The following is a 17,586-nucleotide window of genomic DNA, read 5'->3' on the forward strand; positions in this document are numbered from 1 at the left end:
CTGGATGAATTCAAACTCTTCTATTGGGTCTTGGACACTGATTATCAAGACACCAAGTACATCTGGCAACAAACAGCTTCAGAACTGAATCATAATTGTGGGGCCGGCCACATGAGAATGAATGAAAGCTTTATTTGGTTATTAAAAACTTTCATAAAAGCACACAATGAATATATGTACATGCTAAAACACAGAGCTGTCTAACAATACAAATTAACCTGATTTTTCATTCATTAATAAAAATCATGACTTCAACGAAACTGTTAAAACATAAACTTTTTCCGCTGGCATAAGGCAGATTTTAAAAAGGGGCAGTTGCTAAAACATACTAAAGCAGAGATAAAATGATGAAGAAACAATAAAGTAGTCCAAACCAATCCCTCAATACCGTAATTAAAAATGTTTTAGTAGACACATGGTAAAACTTGCAGAAAAAAGTAAAGAGCAATACATTTTGTTCAGTGTTTATCGCATAGGCATTATAAAATGGTTTACCAATCAAACTGACCCAAGGGGAAAAATCAATGACTTCCAATAACCCCAAATCTGAAGCTGGTCAGTAAGATCTAAACTGATGTATTATATAGCATGTCCAAATATTGCTCCACACCCATAGTTGTGCATACCCTAAGATGTTTGGCATTTATTGTCCTAAATCATTCCACATCTTCCCTTTCCTTCCTTTTCAGGGCTATAAAATTAATTTCCTACCACCCTTTCTCTTTAGCATTCAATGACCTGGGATTGGATAAGATCGAAGACCTACCCAGCATATTACTTTTTGTTAATGATGTAAGAAAGCCATGGAATCTGACAATCACAGTCCCAGGATAAGCAGTCCTCCATGACCTCCCTATTAAAAGTGGCCTTCAGGTTGCACCAAATTGAACACCACAACAACAGGGGAGCTTGATTGATGTAGTCTTCAACATAAGTGAGCCCCAGCTCCTCATGAATCGCATAGGTCGGACAGCTAGCTGGGAGGCCCAGAATGCTTCTGCAAACCTTATTCTCTTCGGCCTGAGGAACCTTCACATTCTTGTATGCCCACACACCTGAGCTATAGGTTAAGGCTGGAAGTCACTGTCTCTTACAGACTTCTAAAAGTGGGTAGACAGGGTTCCTTCTGATAGAGGACGCCATATTAAGAGCCCAATAGCAGTTGAAAACCTCTGTATCCTCATTGTCAGAAACTGCGCCTAGCAACCGTGAGAGTCAAATCTTACACCCAAATAGGGAAACTCATGGGTTCTGGCAATGGGATTACTCTGTATTGCCAGACAGAGAAACTTAAGATTTCTAGTTCCAGTCGCCATAACAAAAGTTTTGGTCAAATTAGTTTTAAGACTAAAATCGCCAAAGGCATCCAACAAAAGCTATAGCCCATTTGCATTTCTCACCAGCAACATGGAGTTGTCCACATATAATAATACACACACTGCCTTGTTCTTAATCATGGGCACGTCCCTTCCCTGCTTGAATAACACTGGTTTAAGCCTGTTAATACACAGTAGAAACAGCACAGGGGTGAGCATACAACCCTGAGTAATACTGGTTCAAGCCTGTTAATACACAGTAGGAACAGCATAAGGGTGAGCATACAACCCTGTCAATGCCCCCCTCCCTGAGATAGCTTGAACAGCTCTGTACAGTCACCATTTGGCACATATCAGACTGAGGCTTTGAGATCGCGATGGAGGGCACTTATTAACCTCCAGCGATTTCAAAATTTCACACATCTTTGATCTCACAACACTGTCCACACACAAGAAGGTCCATGAAGGCCAGGTAGATAGCATTTTGCTTAGCGATTGTATGCTTATCGATCAAAATATGCAAATTAAGACATTGTTCCATCATACCTAGACCAGCATGCATGGAACCAATACTGCACCCTTGATAAAACATGATTCTCATCCATCCAAGTTGTTAGTCCATCAAACACCATCCTGCCCATGATCTTAACAACAGAATCTAACAGAAACTGAACAATAGTAACTGAGGCTTGAATGGTTTCGCTTTTTAGAAATGGGCACAATAATAGTGGAGCAAGGAAAAACAGACTTGCAGGTATCGGTTATATGATTAACAAGTAACAGTGCGCAGAATTCTATATTGACCTTGTAGAGATCCATAGGGACTCCTTCCAGTGCATTAGCTTAATTGGCAGTATATTGGGGATGGCCACAATGACCTCATCAAGGGTGAAAGCAATGTCAATAAGGAAATAAGAGAAGAAATGGTCAGTAAACACAGTCACACAGTTTGTCGGATTGCAAATGTATCAAAAGTTTTTGTAAGCCCAGCTTCTCTGCGCCCCAATACAGCCCAGTGAGTATGAGCCCTCGAAGGCTGGTAAGACCACAGACCTTCTGGGTATTCTTGTTATTTGTAAAGTGTTTTTTCCCTACCCGTGTCTGTTTACATGTGGCTCCTTGTTGGTGCCTTCAAAATGCTGTTTTTTACCTGTGACTGAATTTTCCCTCCTAGTTTTTCATAAAGATTGTATTAAGCTATCCGCCCCCTTTATTTAATTTTTTCTTCAAAGGGCTATATACACCTCAGTGGCTAAACAGAGTGTGTTTAGAAGACTGCCTAATCTGCTCTGTGGTTTAAACTGTTTTTGGAAAGTGTAAGCACCACTTGATTTTGCCTTGAAAAAGTAATATGTTTGAGTGCGTGACAAGCAGCATTTCAATGGTTTCAAATGTGTTGGTTAACTGAAAAGTTGAAACCTCAACCCTCAATCATCTCACCCATGCTTTTCAACATCCACATAAGGTCATTACCAACAATGATCAATACATTTCAACTCACATGCTACAACTATGCAGATGATACACAAATACTCCTTTAAACTGGAATGCCCCAAAGACATCGCAAGCTCACAAATCTTCAGTTACCTCAGAGCTTTTGATCACTGAATGACATGGAACCATCTCAAACTGAGTGCTCCCAAAACAGAAACATTCAGATGTGGCGGTTGGAAAAATTATGACCCGCTCTGTGCTTGGCCGGACGATCTGGGACCACCTCCTAAACTATCTAAGGAAGTAAGAAACCTTGGAATTACCATGGACTCCAAGTTAACAATGAGTGCTCTAGTAGACAAGTTAGCAAGATCAAGCTTCATCACCATGAATACTCTGTGACACATCTTCCCCCACCTCGGATTTCCACACAAGGTGCAGGCTACTATCTTTTTTGTACTATCTAAACTGGATTACGCCAATGGCCTCTACCATTCTTTTGGGTTCCGGAGTAGCATGCTACTCACCGAAGAGCGCTTTGATGCCTCATCAGGGGTAGTATGTGCTATATAAATACAATTACAAAAGTGCTCCACCTATTGATCTGAACCTATATTAGCACAAACACTGTTGTTGCTTCTAATGTTCAGCTTATTATGATTAACTACATGCCAAAACAAACTGCTGTTTCTGGTTTTACAGACTGAAACAAGATTATGCCAAATATCTTCCTGCACATTCAATTTTCTTTTCGTAGGGCCCGTTTACACACCTTCCGACAGTCAGCAGTTGGCCCCTATCTTTAGGGGTTGGCATGCAGTGCTCTATAAAGATATATATTAGCTAACATACATATACTGTCAAACCACAAAGGCCGAGTAATACTCTGAGGCCTTTGTGGCTTCAAGAGTGCCTCCCTAGTTAGGCGGTCCAGTTGAACCAAGGCCTCTATGCCCTTAGACTATTCCGGCTCAAAACTCAGACGGCAACGAATGAGGGGCAAATAGTTGGTGCAAAGTTTCCCTAACAGCTCATCCATGTAAGTTGTGCGTCAAATCAATCTTCTTCCTCAGTGCTTGGTAGAAATGTTCCCAACTCCACCCCCAGGTTTCTTGATGTCATCACTAAAAACACAATATTGAATGCACCCACCAATGACCAGATTCAATACTATGTAACAAAAATATAATCAATAGTGGCACCACACTCCAGTGCCACCCACCTCCAAAGAATATAGGTGGTAACTGTAGAGCTAGAGGGGGATACCATATCTATGGCATTACAAAGATTATAATCGACCAAATAAGACTTCTTAAATCCAATCCTTAAACTATTCCTTCCGACCAAGCAGGCTCAAACAAGTTGGACTTTTTAACTAAGGGGGTGTTCCCTAATTTTGCATTAAAATCTCCCACCATAATCAAGTTCATCCCTTTTCCTTCATCGGTGTTTTTACAATCAAGTTCACATGTAAGTTCAAAGAGTATGCCAATATTCTGATTATTATTAACAGTAAAATTGTTGTTATAAAAATTAATAATGACAACATTAAAGTTCCTTACCAGTACCTGGTCAGCTCACAAAAAAATCTTGAATAAGTGCCACTCTTGTAGGGGATAGGAGATATGATGCAATCCATGTTGGTCATGAACCAAGCATTAAGGCCTGCCTGGCTCGACTGGCAGTAGGAGGAGTTGCAGGGACAGAGCGGAAAATGAAACCCTCACAAAAAATATTGGAAGTTGCCCAGGTTTCCTGCCTTAGGAGAATGCCATAGAACGTAATAAATTCTATCCAATTGCCCAGTCGCAATTTAGCATGGATACCAGCAATATTTCAGCTCAATATTTTGATTACACTGAAAGTGGGGCATCGCCAATCTGGAAACAGCTAACACTGGACGTGAAACCCACTACACAGAGGCCCCATCACTAGCAACAGCTCCATTACCCTCAAGCACACTAACAGCAGGGGAAATCAAATAATGCAAGACTTATTTTGCATCCAAACCACCTCCTGTCAATGGTTATCGGGTAGATTTGTTTGCCCTAAGGGGAAAAGAGAAGCAGCAAAACTAAGGATACCATCAGCTTCCCAATCCATACAAATTTTTTCAATGAGCGTGTTAGCCTACTTTGTATGCCCCCTGATGGGTGGTTACATAAGGGACCCTAGAAATCTTTTAGATTTACTTTTATAAGGATCCTCACCCACAGGTACCACCCGTGGCATGTGTCATCATCGGATCCTCACCCACTACACCTAGTGTGAGTAGATGGGCTCGACGCAGTTTATAAGTAGAGCACTTATTCTAAAGAGATCTACAGTTCAATCCATCAATCAGGATTTATAGAGTGCGGCAAATCACTTGTAAGGGTCTCAAGGCGTTGGAGTTGTTTGCTGCTCTGTGGTGCTCTGTTCATTGGAACAACCAGGTTTTTAGTTTTTTTCCTAAACTCCCAGAGCGATGTGGCAGTCTTGAGGTGCAAGGGAAGGTCATTCCAAGCTTTGGTCACCAGGTATGAGATGGAGTGTCCGCCCCTGTTGCCTCTGTGGAACTGGGGGGGGGGTGTTGACCTGGCATCGCCTCTGGATCGAGAGCCTGTAGCTCCTTGAGGTGCAGTGTGATGTGGTTCCGTGTGGGGAGGTTGAGGATGAGTCTTGCTGCTGTGTTTTGTATTGTCTGTAGTCACTTTAGGATGTGATTTGTACATAGAGTATGTTCCTGTAATGTAACATGCTGGTGACTAGGTCCTGCGTGACAATCCTCCTGGTGTACTGGGAGCCACCTGAAGATCTTGTGGAGCATGTGCAAGACATGGAAGCAGGCTGATGAGACTGCGTTCACCTGTCTTTCCATAGATAGCTTGTTGTCCAAGATGATGTCGTGGGTGTGGTCTGTCAGAGAATGAACCGAGTTCAGCAGGTCACCATGCATCATTCCATGGCGAGGTGTTGTTCCCAAAGATGAGGACTTCCGTCTTGTCCAAGTTGAGCTTGAGACAGTTGTCCTTCATCCACTCGGTGAGGTTCAACATACAGCTGTTGAAGTAGGCTTTGGTAGCGGAGGGTTTTTCCGACTATTCTTTAATATGAGTACCTATGGAAAGATTAAAAACAGGTTTAAATGGTGGTGGTGTTAGGGTATATTATGACCCAAATGTCACATGTTAATGTGTTTCAGCCCTACTCACTGCCCATCTGTGTCATTGGGCTTTCTTCAGGACCAATATGTTCTATAATCCCTTACTCACAATGGTAAATAACCAAACTATAATGCATGCAAGGCTTGGCGGATACAGAATAGGTATCACGAAGGGCTTGGACTCTTGATGAATGTGTGACTACAGGGTCCGCCTTTCCTCCCGAGACCTTATGGAGCCTTGAAATTTAATTGAACAGTACAAACTTAGGGAAATGCCCATTTAAGGTTTGTCCATGAGTGCATTTTTCTAAAGTGTGATAACTTTGCACCATTATACTGTGTTGTAGGCCGTAGGCAATTTTAACTTGCAGGCAGTTTTAACTGTAGATCTCTTTAGAATAAGTGCTGCACTTACAAACTTCTTTCAGCCCACCCACTCACACTGGTTGTAGTGGGTGAGGATTCGATAATGAAGCATGCCACGGGTGGTACCTGTGGGGGAGGATCCTTATTAAAAATAGAATAGATTTCTGGGGTCCCTGATTTTTGTACAAGGTAGGATAACCTTCTAATTATGATAGCATCTGGTAGATTTAACAAAGCAAAATAATGATTGTAAACTGGCAAAGAGCTACATGCAAGGGTAGGAGGCGGCCTGGCTGGCAGACAAGGTGACTGTGAGGCATCCAGCCCATAATGTCTATAAAAATAACCCACTGGCAAAACTTTAATCTCTGAAACTCTAGTTAGACCCAGAGGTGGGGATTGTAGGAGATCACTTTCAAAGAGGTTATTTCTACATTTAAGAATAATACAGTCTCCTTGGAACTCCTTATCCAAGTCGCCCACGCACTCCACTCCCTGGGCAAATAGAATACAATTAAACAGCTTGCACAGACACCTAAGATAAGAATAAAGCCAGTGCATAGTCTCATAAATTAACTGCCCGTGGACCCTGTTACATGCTGATCTAGTTTAGGGATTTTAACAAAATCGCCACATATGGATATTCCGCTGGTGGTAGATGACAGGTGATTTTGCTTTCACTGCACCTCCTCATATTAACTTGTAGCACGTTGCTAAAATTGCTCACGTTGGGCACTGGATAAATATGCCCCCCAATATTTGAGGCAGGGTCAACCTGAGAGGGGCAGTGATTGTTACTCGCTCCCCGAGGAGAAGTTTGAAAACCGGGTCTGGGCTGAGAAGTCTAAGTGGCCGTAGGTAAAGCCGACTCAGGGGTTTGTGCAAAAGCAGAGTTAATAGATATCTGTAAATCAGTGGCACTGCTCCCATCCTGTGCAGAGCCCAAAGGGGATCATTTCTGTTCAATTGAATCCAACCGTTCCTACAAAGGGCGAAGACAGCCAGAATCTTTTTTAAACTGGCTGCAGATCTGGAGTACCAGATCACTCTTAGATGCAATCAAGTTCAAGGGAGAAGTAAGTGGAGGCTAGTAAAGGAGCCTCCCTGAACCACTCACAAAGGTTTTAGAGTTTTTACCACACTTTGGTTGCTTCACAACAAGAGCTTTGGTTGGAGATGGCAGTGCAGGGTCAGCAGCAGTGAGCAGGGATTCCCCTCCATTTTTTTTTTCAAAGCTACACTGAACCAAGCACCTTCTACCGAGGAAGAGTTTTGCCCCGTAGTGACTACGGGCAGCTCCACTTTATCCATACTCAATGAGAGGTGTGTTTTAGCAAACTGGATTTCGTTGTCAATGACCCCCACGACCCACTCGAAAAAGCCATCCAGAATAGTAGCATTTCTGACATCACTGGATCTGTGCACACCTAATTTGCATTTCACCATACTGCCACTCAAACCAGGGAATCAAATCAAATATTTACAGATTAAGGTATCTGTAACAAGCAGCAGCGAAAGGAGCCCCTTATAGACTACTAGGTCACTCTCAGGAGAAAACGGGAAAGTCAGAAGCATAAAAAGTCACTTACTGCAGAGGAAGGATCAGACAGCTATGGGAAATGGGGCAGCGCTTTATAGCACAAGTTGACTCTACCCATTCAGGCACACATTGGTTCCTGGGACTTACTGTCCCTTCCTTCAGGCACAGATACGCCACATGATAATGACTAGTTTGGAGAGGATCATATGGAGAATATACTGATTAAACTCTACCCATTTTTAAATAAATTCTCATGGTCAGACCAGCATTGAATCTAACTTCTGCCTGCTATGGTACCCGCAATGAAATTGCTTGACCGACATATAACGCTGATGGCACGAAAAGGATTTTCAGCACCAACTTGATTGAAGGTGTGTGCACTATTCCACGATGCAACTCCGGGGCTTTACTGATACACCATTTGCTACTGTCACAAAAAATGTCAACAGAGTAGACTTCAGTGATGAAAGTGGGAAGGCGCAGTTAGTACAGACGCCCCATAGGACTGGGGTCAAATGTATCTATTTGCTGAAGACTTCTACTCCAGAGAACAAAGGCTCTTCAAGGTTCTCAAAGAAGCACCACTCCCAGGACAGTGTAAGCACTTCTTGTTTTGCAGCATGACTCTCTTCTGAATTCACAATCTTGTTATTCCACTATCTAGTGATTCGGTCCCAAAATGGCCATATTTATTTATTTTTTCTTCTTCTGACTGTCGACTAGTTGGTGGGTAATGCCATCCCTCTATGATTTCGGACATCTGCCCACAATGCCCAATGTGTGGTCCCCATTTAATTTTTTTTTCTTGCCATTAGTTTCAGAAGCTCCGTCCACAGTTTCAGGTCACAGATCAGCAAAGGCAAGGGGAGACGTTCCAAAAGAGAGTGGAAAGTACCTAAAAACACATAAAATTGTTGAGGTGAACACCGGAACACCAGATGTCGAAGAAAACTGAAAGACCTGAGAAGTACTGAAGACAAAGGTTTTTCGTTGGGGCTTCTACCCAATGGATAGTCAGTGGGTTGGGTGTTTCTCCTAGACGTAGAAAATACCTCCTTTAGATATTGCCCAAATTGCTACAATAAAATCGGCCAAAAGGACCTATATCAGGTTTGCTCTTTGCTTAACCAAGGACCATAAACCCAAAGGGTGCAAGGAGTACATTGTATCTCCCCCTATAACTCTTAAAATAGGAGGGAAACAAAGGTAGGAACATTATGCCATGATGGTGCCTAAACACTTGCTCCCTTAATGATCTTGGTCTGTCGAGCGACGAAGAAATGCTTGAGAAAACAGAAGTGGTGCAGGGGGACAGGTCGAAGAGTCTTTTGTCAACCTCTAGAAACAAGAGGTAAGGAAAAGGACAACAAAGGATGATGGGCAGATAGAAAAATGCCTGTCTGCAATTCTACAATGTCGCATCTGAGACCAAGCCAAAAACACCATAGCTGAAGTTGTTGAAAACACCCTCAACGCCCAATCCAGCAGCAGTCGAACGGAATATAAAACCTAAAGAGCCCTGTGGGTTGAAACATAAAGACACACTTTCATAAGAAAATCCTTCAGACAATAACTCGATGCTGCAAGGGAACTGAAATCAGGGTAAGTAAAAGGAGTAGTAAGAAAAAGACCGCTCGACCCAGAAAATAAATATTCCTTCAATGCCTCACAACAAGCGATCAACGTCAAAAAGAAAAAAACGTTGGTTCAAGGTCAAATAGTAGCCCTGACACAATGGCGATGAGTCCTCCCCACCAACATTATGGTCCTTTGGCAGATCATGGCTTGACCATGAGGCAACTCGGTCTCTGCCCTCTTCAAACCCCTCACAACAGTCCAATAGAGTAAAGGATGATAGAGGTTTGGTTGAATGTCCGCTCACCTAATTTAGATGGGCGGACATACAGCTGTTTTTTAATGGTGGTCACCACCAGGAAAAACCGGGCTGGGTGGGGGTGGTTTATTTAAAACAAATCGAGCTCTGAAGTTTTCTTTTTGAAATAAAAAAAAAAAGTTTGCCAAAGGGAAAACTGATAATGTATTGACAGGGACCATTAAGGTGGTTCTTGCCAATGGAAGAAATGTCTGCTTGGCTGGCAGACATTTTAAAATTTGGCCAGCAGCACCTCCTTCTGGGTGACAGAGTAATTTACCCCGTCAAACAGGCGGTGAGTGGGCTGTCCACTAAATTAGAAATCAGGCCCTAAATGTCGACCATAGACCTTAGGGATGCCTACTTGCATATCCTGATGAATAACAAGTTAAAGAAATACCTCACATTACCTTTTCAAGCAGCTTCCATTTGGAATGAAATCAGCACCAAAGGTGTTTATGAAATGTCTTGCAGTTGTGGCAGCTTACTTGAGAAGGCAGGGGTTACATGTGCACCCTTACCTAGATGACTGGTTGATAAAGGTAAGTGCACTAACTCAGTGCAACGACAGCATACACACAGTAATGAAAACCCCCGAAACATTAGGGTACTCCAAAGATGGTGTTTGTACAAAAGATCAGATTTAAAATATCGAGCTACATAAATATCAAGTTTCATATTTTGACACATAAATATCGTGATGCAGAAATATCGTGGACATAAACATTGTTTTTAAAAAAAAAATTTTTTTTAGGTAAGTAATATAGTTTTCAACATCTGTTAATATTGTTTTCAATAATATAGTTGTAAAAATATAAACATATTTTTAAATTATTTTTGTGTATTTTTGTTTATATTGTAATTTTATATGTTTTACATTGTTTGAATAATTGTTAATATTTTTAAATATAGTTTGTAATTTGAAGTTATTTATAATTTTAAATGTAATTGTATATAGTAATTTATAGTATTGGGGTAGGTTGTTAGGTTTGCAGGGGTACAGGGTGGAAAGTCAATTAAGTATAATTAATTAATACATTTTAATTAATATTAATTAGTTAATTGGCAATTATGTAAATTGTATTATTATATGTTTTAAGTTATATTTTCAGTGCAGATTCTTGGGTTTGTAGGGGTATACGGTGGGAAGTTAATTAGGTAATTGATGAATAATTATCCATTTTTATTTGAATAATTGATTTATAATTATGTTGATTGTTTAATAAGTATGGGCCTAGTTACAAGTTTGTTGGTGGTCCTTAAAAGACCAAAAAAGGAAGACCGCCAACAGTACAGCTGCTTGGATATATGAGGTACAACTACCAAAGCCGTCAGTGCTGCGGCCAACAACCGAGCATATTACAAACACACAGTTGCTGTGGCGGTCCTCTTGTGGCGGTCAGCCAATGGTGGGCGACCACCGCAAGTCGCAGTCAGCAAAGTAACAAACAAGTGCACTTTGGATGAATCCAAAAACAACACAGATGACACACATTGCCCAAGTGGACACACCTGCAAAGGACACTATAAAACACACCCTATCGCAGACCACAATCCTTTGCATGTCTACTGCAGCAGCAAGTCAGACCACACATCTTGCTGTCCATTTTTTCGTCATAAGGCAGCACTTTTTTTCCCCCCGTCCAATTTTACACCCTTCACACACATCGCCTATTTTATTTTATTTTTTTAGAATATTCACTTGTCTTGTTTAGTTAGTCTCTGTCACCCCTGTTATTTCCCATATCTGTCATGGATCTAAAACCCACGATTTTCAGAGGATGAGTTGAGTCATGGTGAATGAAATTATTAGAGTAGAGCCACAATTGTTTGGAGCCCAAGTCCATCACATGCCTTTCAGTAGGGAAATGGAAATATGGGACAGGATACTATACTATATTACCCAGTTTTTATAGCGGGCATGCCTACGCAGTTGCGGGTCCCAGTGCTAACTCCATCAAACCAGACAGAGGCGGCCCAGACCATAAATCTGGAACAGTTGTGTTTTGTTTTTTAGCAGGAGAGTCGACAGAGTGAATGCTGTGGGCACCACCGTGTGCACAAAGGAAGACATTAGGCAGAAGTGTCACGACCTCAGAGGCAAGGTGCGTTCCCTGAGCCCCAGGCACCAGCTGGGGGACAAGAAGATTGGCAGTGGCCCACCTAGTATCTCGTTAAGATGATTTTCCTTTCAGGAGAAGGCTATGGCCGTCCTGCATCCTGAGGACTTGATAGGAATACCTGGGAGAGTGGAGTCTAGTAAGTTAAACAAAACAACTGTCATGCATGCCCACAGCTCACTTTTGGCACTGTCTTGTTCATGAACCTCACCAACATTTGACACCCAGAGTAACTGAGATTTAACACTGTCAATCTGTATAATTGGATCCAACATCACAGTTGTTAAGGCGCATCACGTGCCATATGTCCAAGTGGTGCCTGGAAATCTCACAATAACAAAAACACATTCCATGATTCACAGTATGTGCCAAAATGTAAATCCTAAATGCAGCCTGCATAAAGATATCTAATACCCAACATTTGTCAAGTGTTGGAAAGTAGAGGGAGTGACCTCACTGCAACTCCCAGGAGTCACTGTTTCTGTAACTGCAACCACCAGCCCAGTTGTCCAAATACCCCTGTTTGTGTACTCCCAAATTAAGTCTACTCACCTCGGGGGATACCATTTTGTCAAGTGTGTGTAGTACAGGGAGTGACCTGACTGCAACTCCCAGCAGGCCATGTTTCAGTAACTCCAACCACCAGCCTAATGGTCACTTGTCCGAATACCCCTATTTGTGAACTCCCATATGAAGTGTACTCACCTAGGAGGATAACATTTGTATAGTGTGTGTTTGAACTGCAACTCCCAGAAGGCCCTGTTTCAGTAACTCCCAGCCCAGTGGTCACTTGTCCAAATACCCCTGTTTGTGAATTCCCAAATTAAGTTTGCTCACCTGGGAGGATAACATTTGTATACTGTGTGTAGTAGAGAGAGTGACCTGACTGCAAATCACATCAGGTCCTGTTTCATTAACTCCAACCACCAGCCCAGTGGTCACTTGTCCTAATACCCCCGTTTGTGAACTCCCAAATGAAGTTTACTCACCTGGGAGGAAAACATTTGTATAGTGTGTGTAGTAGAGAGATTGACCTGCATGCAACTCCCAACGTCTGTCTAGCTCTATCTTGACTTGCTATGCCAAGATGAAACTACTGAGAATAGGAATGACACCTTACCCAGTATATACAGCAGGTATCCCTAAGGCCTCAAGCTGCATCACCAGCTTAGTAGCAGCAGCAGACACATTGACACAGCCCTGTCCACAGGATGACTCCAGTCACAGTTCTGGGTCTTCCCCCACCCCGCACAACTAGGTCTCCAAATGGTCAAAGCCCTTACTTGCCTCTCTACTGTGTTGGCTTCACTGGGGTAAGATGACATTTTCAGGCCATCTTCCAAAGTGCAACTGATCTGCACATCTCATCAGATGCTTTAGTCAAACCTGGTTGGCATGCTTCACACGTCATGTCAAATAAACTAATATAATTTTTACTTAACACAATTGGATTACCTACAATTTAACTTGTTCCAAAGTCTCTGCTTACTGTAACACAAAACCTTTTGTGGTAGAGGTCGCAATAGAGCCAGTAACAATGTATGTTTTACATCAACAGGTGGATCTGCTGCTTCTCACATGGAGGCCACGGAACAGAATACCACTAACCCCCTGGATGAAGCCCTCAGTGACGACAACACTCCTGAATGTGGACGATGGTTCTGGCCCATCTGGGCAACCTGGTCAGATGGCAACAGTGAGTCTCACTGTGGCCATGTCACCTCACAGCCCTGTTCCATCAACATCACAAAAACCATTTGTCCCCCAACCTGTGTCCCTAGCACAGTGCCACCATCTTTTGCCCCCCAGGCCTTGATCCTGAGTTGCAGTGCAACAGTTTGGACAGTGAGGGTCCAGGAACAAGTTGGAGAAGGCCCCGTGTGGTAATGGCACAGGCCTGTGGGGGTAGGGTTTGTGGGAGGGATGCTGTGGGCCAGCGGGGCAAGGCCACTGGGGCTGCTCCTGGACAGGACACCATTAGCCAAATCTTAAGGGTCTATCAGGAGTCCCAAGGCATGATGGGCCAGGTGTTGACCAACATTTGGGAAATCAAGCAGCTATAAAGGGACATGCATAGGGACATGTGTGAACAGATGGAGGCCCACAATTCCAACATGGCCTCCCTAACAGCAATGGAGAAGGACATACACCCCACCCTGAGCAGGGCTTTTCAAAACCCTTCCCTTCCTTTAGTTCATCAACTGTAGGTCCATCAACATCTGCGCCAGCCAGAGGAAGGGAGGCCCTGCCAGAGGAACAACCATCCACAGACACCCCTGCCTCTGAAGCAGCTGATTTGCCCCCACCTCCCTGCAAGCAGGGACAGTCAGCACAGAATCCAGGAGGTGCAGATGGCAAGACACCCATCACTGCCAGCAATTACCCTCTTCCTTAAGGTCCTCCTTTCTGTGTTGCACATTCACTCTGGGAACTGATCCTGAACCATCTTCCATTTCCAATGGGAGGAGTACTCTGGACTTTGGGCTTCCAATAGTGTGGCATCTACTCCAATGATTTCAGTTGCCATGACGGACCTCTTCACATTTCTTTTTTATGTTGATTCATGTCTATTTTCTGTTAGTCTTGGCTTCATAATAAAATCACCCATCACTGACTCATTGTCTGCGGATTTGATTTCATATTTAGCTATGTAGATATTTCAGACCATGTGAACCATATGATGAGGATCCAAGGTACTTATTCAAGATGGGATATGTTGCATGTACACCATGTCCAGCTCAGGATTACAACCATCCCACACAAACACATACATACAAGTGTCTGTTCAAACAAAAAAAATGATTACAGTGTTCAGCACATAAACTGTCTGAACTATTGGAAATCATAAATGATTGGCTCATACTGAGTAAATGAACATATTTACAGGTACAGACTTCCAGAGCACGGAAGGAAGAGATTTGTCAGACATTGTCCTGGCAAACATTGAAGTGGTTGATGTCATCAGCTTGAGCCTTATCACATCCCACACCAAAGTAATGCAACATCACATAATCCAAGATACAGACAGATGGCAGTACAACATTGTCTGATCACAGGGCCATCATAATTCAATGCTCTTGCATCTGGTGGTGTGACACAAACAAGGAGTATAGGCTTGAAACCATACATATGACACAAGTCACATAGCAAACATCTGAAAAACAAAGAACATTGCAAGGAAATTGCCACAAACGAAGCAACATCATCAAGGTGGGTATGTGTCAAAAGCTATCTTATGAATCAGCATTTGGCTGAATATTGCAGAGTATCGGCTCCCTAGCTGTTTTGAAAACACTCATTTCCATACATTCTCATAACTTCAGTTCATTGTACAGTCACAGTCATAACATCACAACAAACTTACACTCATGAGATGTAATTGTTGATGAGATCTCGCAAGTCAGCTCCTTCCTCTTAACCATTGTCATCTTCAGTTGGCATTTGAGGATTCTCAACCGGTGGCACTGCAGGCTCCCCCTCCTATGGGATGTACAGGATATTCCTCAGCAGGATGATGTTGTGGAGCATGCAGCATGCCTCAGCGATCTGACACACTTTCCTGGGTGAGTAGAGGAGGGCTCGACCAGTCCAGTCCAGACAGTGAAATCTGACCTTCAGGGGCCCAAAAGCCTGCTCCACTGCCCGCGTGTTCTTCTATAGGCCTCATTGAAGTGGACGTCCCCTGCCATAGTTGGCGTCAATCTTAAGTTCCTCAGTAGCGTCAGTAATCAAGGACAGTTTGGATATGCTGAGTCTCCTGTTAAGGAATGGGACATAAGTGCAACAACGAGTCACTCACTTCATGATTGTAGCACCTGACATTGCTCACACACAATGACGACAGATGTGACTTACCATCCAGTCCGGGCCTCTCTGGTTGCAGTTGTGACATCAGCTGGGGTATGGCGCTGTTTCGCATTATGAAGGAATCATGTGCTGATCCTGGATAACGGCACACACATTTGAGATGTAGAGATTCGCCAAACAGACAACTTGTGTGTTGATGGAATTTAAATTATTTCTGTTGCGATAGACTTTTTCAGTGGCCTGTGGTGGCACCAGCCAACATGTGTGCCATCAATGGCCCCCACCACATGTGGGAGGCGGGCAAAACCATAGAAGTTAGCCTTCACATTGGCTAAACTCTCATGTCAGGGGAACCTGATATACCTGTCAATGTGCTTCAATATTGCTGGGAGGGAATCTTCAACACCATACTGAACATAGATTGGGACAAGCACCACATCTACGACCTGCTCATGGACACAAAACCTGACTTACTTTTCGTAACGGAATCATGGTTGGGAGATGACATGGCCCCAGTGTTGCATGAAGCCATTCCTCCGGGCTATCAAACCCTCACACAAAACCGTATAGGCAAGAGAGGAGGTGGACTAGCTATTATATTCAAACAAGCAATAAATCTATTTAAAACAGATAACATCTCCATTCAAGGTTGTGAGGCCCTCCTCACCAGATGCAACCCTACACCAACTTCCTCCTGTAACTTTCTCCTCCTTTACAGACCTCCACCTAACAACTCAACATTCCCAGACACTTTTCTAGATACAGTCTCAAACCTTATAACATTATACTCAAACCCATGTATTCTTGGAGACCTAAACATTTGGTTTGACAAACCCAATATGCCCAATTCAAAAGCTATCACCACTGGCCTAGTCAAATTGAACCTACATCAGATTGTACACAATCCCACACACATCGGTGGACACATCCTAGATTTCATTTTTGCGAAGCCTGAACTAGTTACCGTTCAAAGCATCACGAGAATCACATGGTCAGACCACCATTTGATAACTTTCCAACATAAAATGCCACAAATCAACACACCTCATAGCATCTTACATACATGCATCTATCAACCATGGAGCAAACTCAATTTTAAAGACTTAGAAACATAACTAACAGCCAACACAGATCCCGATACAATTAATTCTGTTCCAAAACTTTGAGTGGCTACAGGAAGATTTCGATATCCTAATACCACTCAGAAAAACTAAACAGGACAAAAGAAAACCAACACCTTTGAGAAACACAGAACTTAAAAAGATAAAGCAACAAATCAGAAGGTTGCAACAGGCCTGGCTCAAAACAAACAACATTCACAACACATTTCAGCTACACAAACTTAACAGAATATACAAAACATCAATCAAAAAAGCTCAAAAAAGGTATAATCCAGACAGAATTCTAAATGCTAAATCTGCAACTAAAGAATTGTACAAAGTTCTCAATTAATTTTGAAAACCTAAATCCATGGAAGGACGTCATTCCACTACTCAAGATTTCACAAACAAACTTACAACTGATTACACAACTAAGGCAGACACATTGGGCTCCTATTTAAAACTGAAAAAAACTATCAGCACCAAACCCTTTCCTAAAATCCCCTCCAAGAATAAACCAACCGAGCCTCTGCACTCCTTCAAACAAATATCACAAGGTGAATTTCTGTTTTTTGTCAAAGCAAGCAGGCCTTCCAGTTGCCCTCCTGAACCTTGTCCACCACACATCTTCGAGAATGTTCTTTTATCTACTGCTGCTGCCACACCTGTAAGAAGACTCCTCAATAACTTTTTAACTACAGGAACTTTTCCTGAAGACCTGAAAAAGGCATACATACATCCGTAATTAAAGAAAAGAAATGTAGAGAAATGGAACTTTCCTGGGTGAACTAATAGAAAGAGCAGCATTTACCAAGATGTCACAATTCATTAAAGACAATTCCATACTTTCAGACTATCAAACTGGATTCCGCCCTGGAAGAGGCA

The sequence above is a fragment of the Pleurodeles waltl genome, chromosome 9 (genome assembly GCF_031143425.1).
Source record: "Pleurodeles waltl isolate 20211129_DDA chromosome 9, aPleWal1.hap1.20221129, whole genome shotgun sequence".
In the NCBI taxonomy this organism is placed as follows: Eukaryota; Metazoa; Chordata; class Amphibia; order Caudata; family Salamandridae; genus Pleurodeles; species Pleurodeles waltl.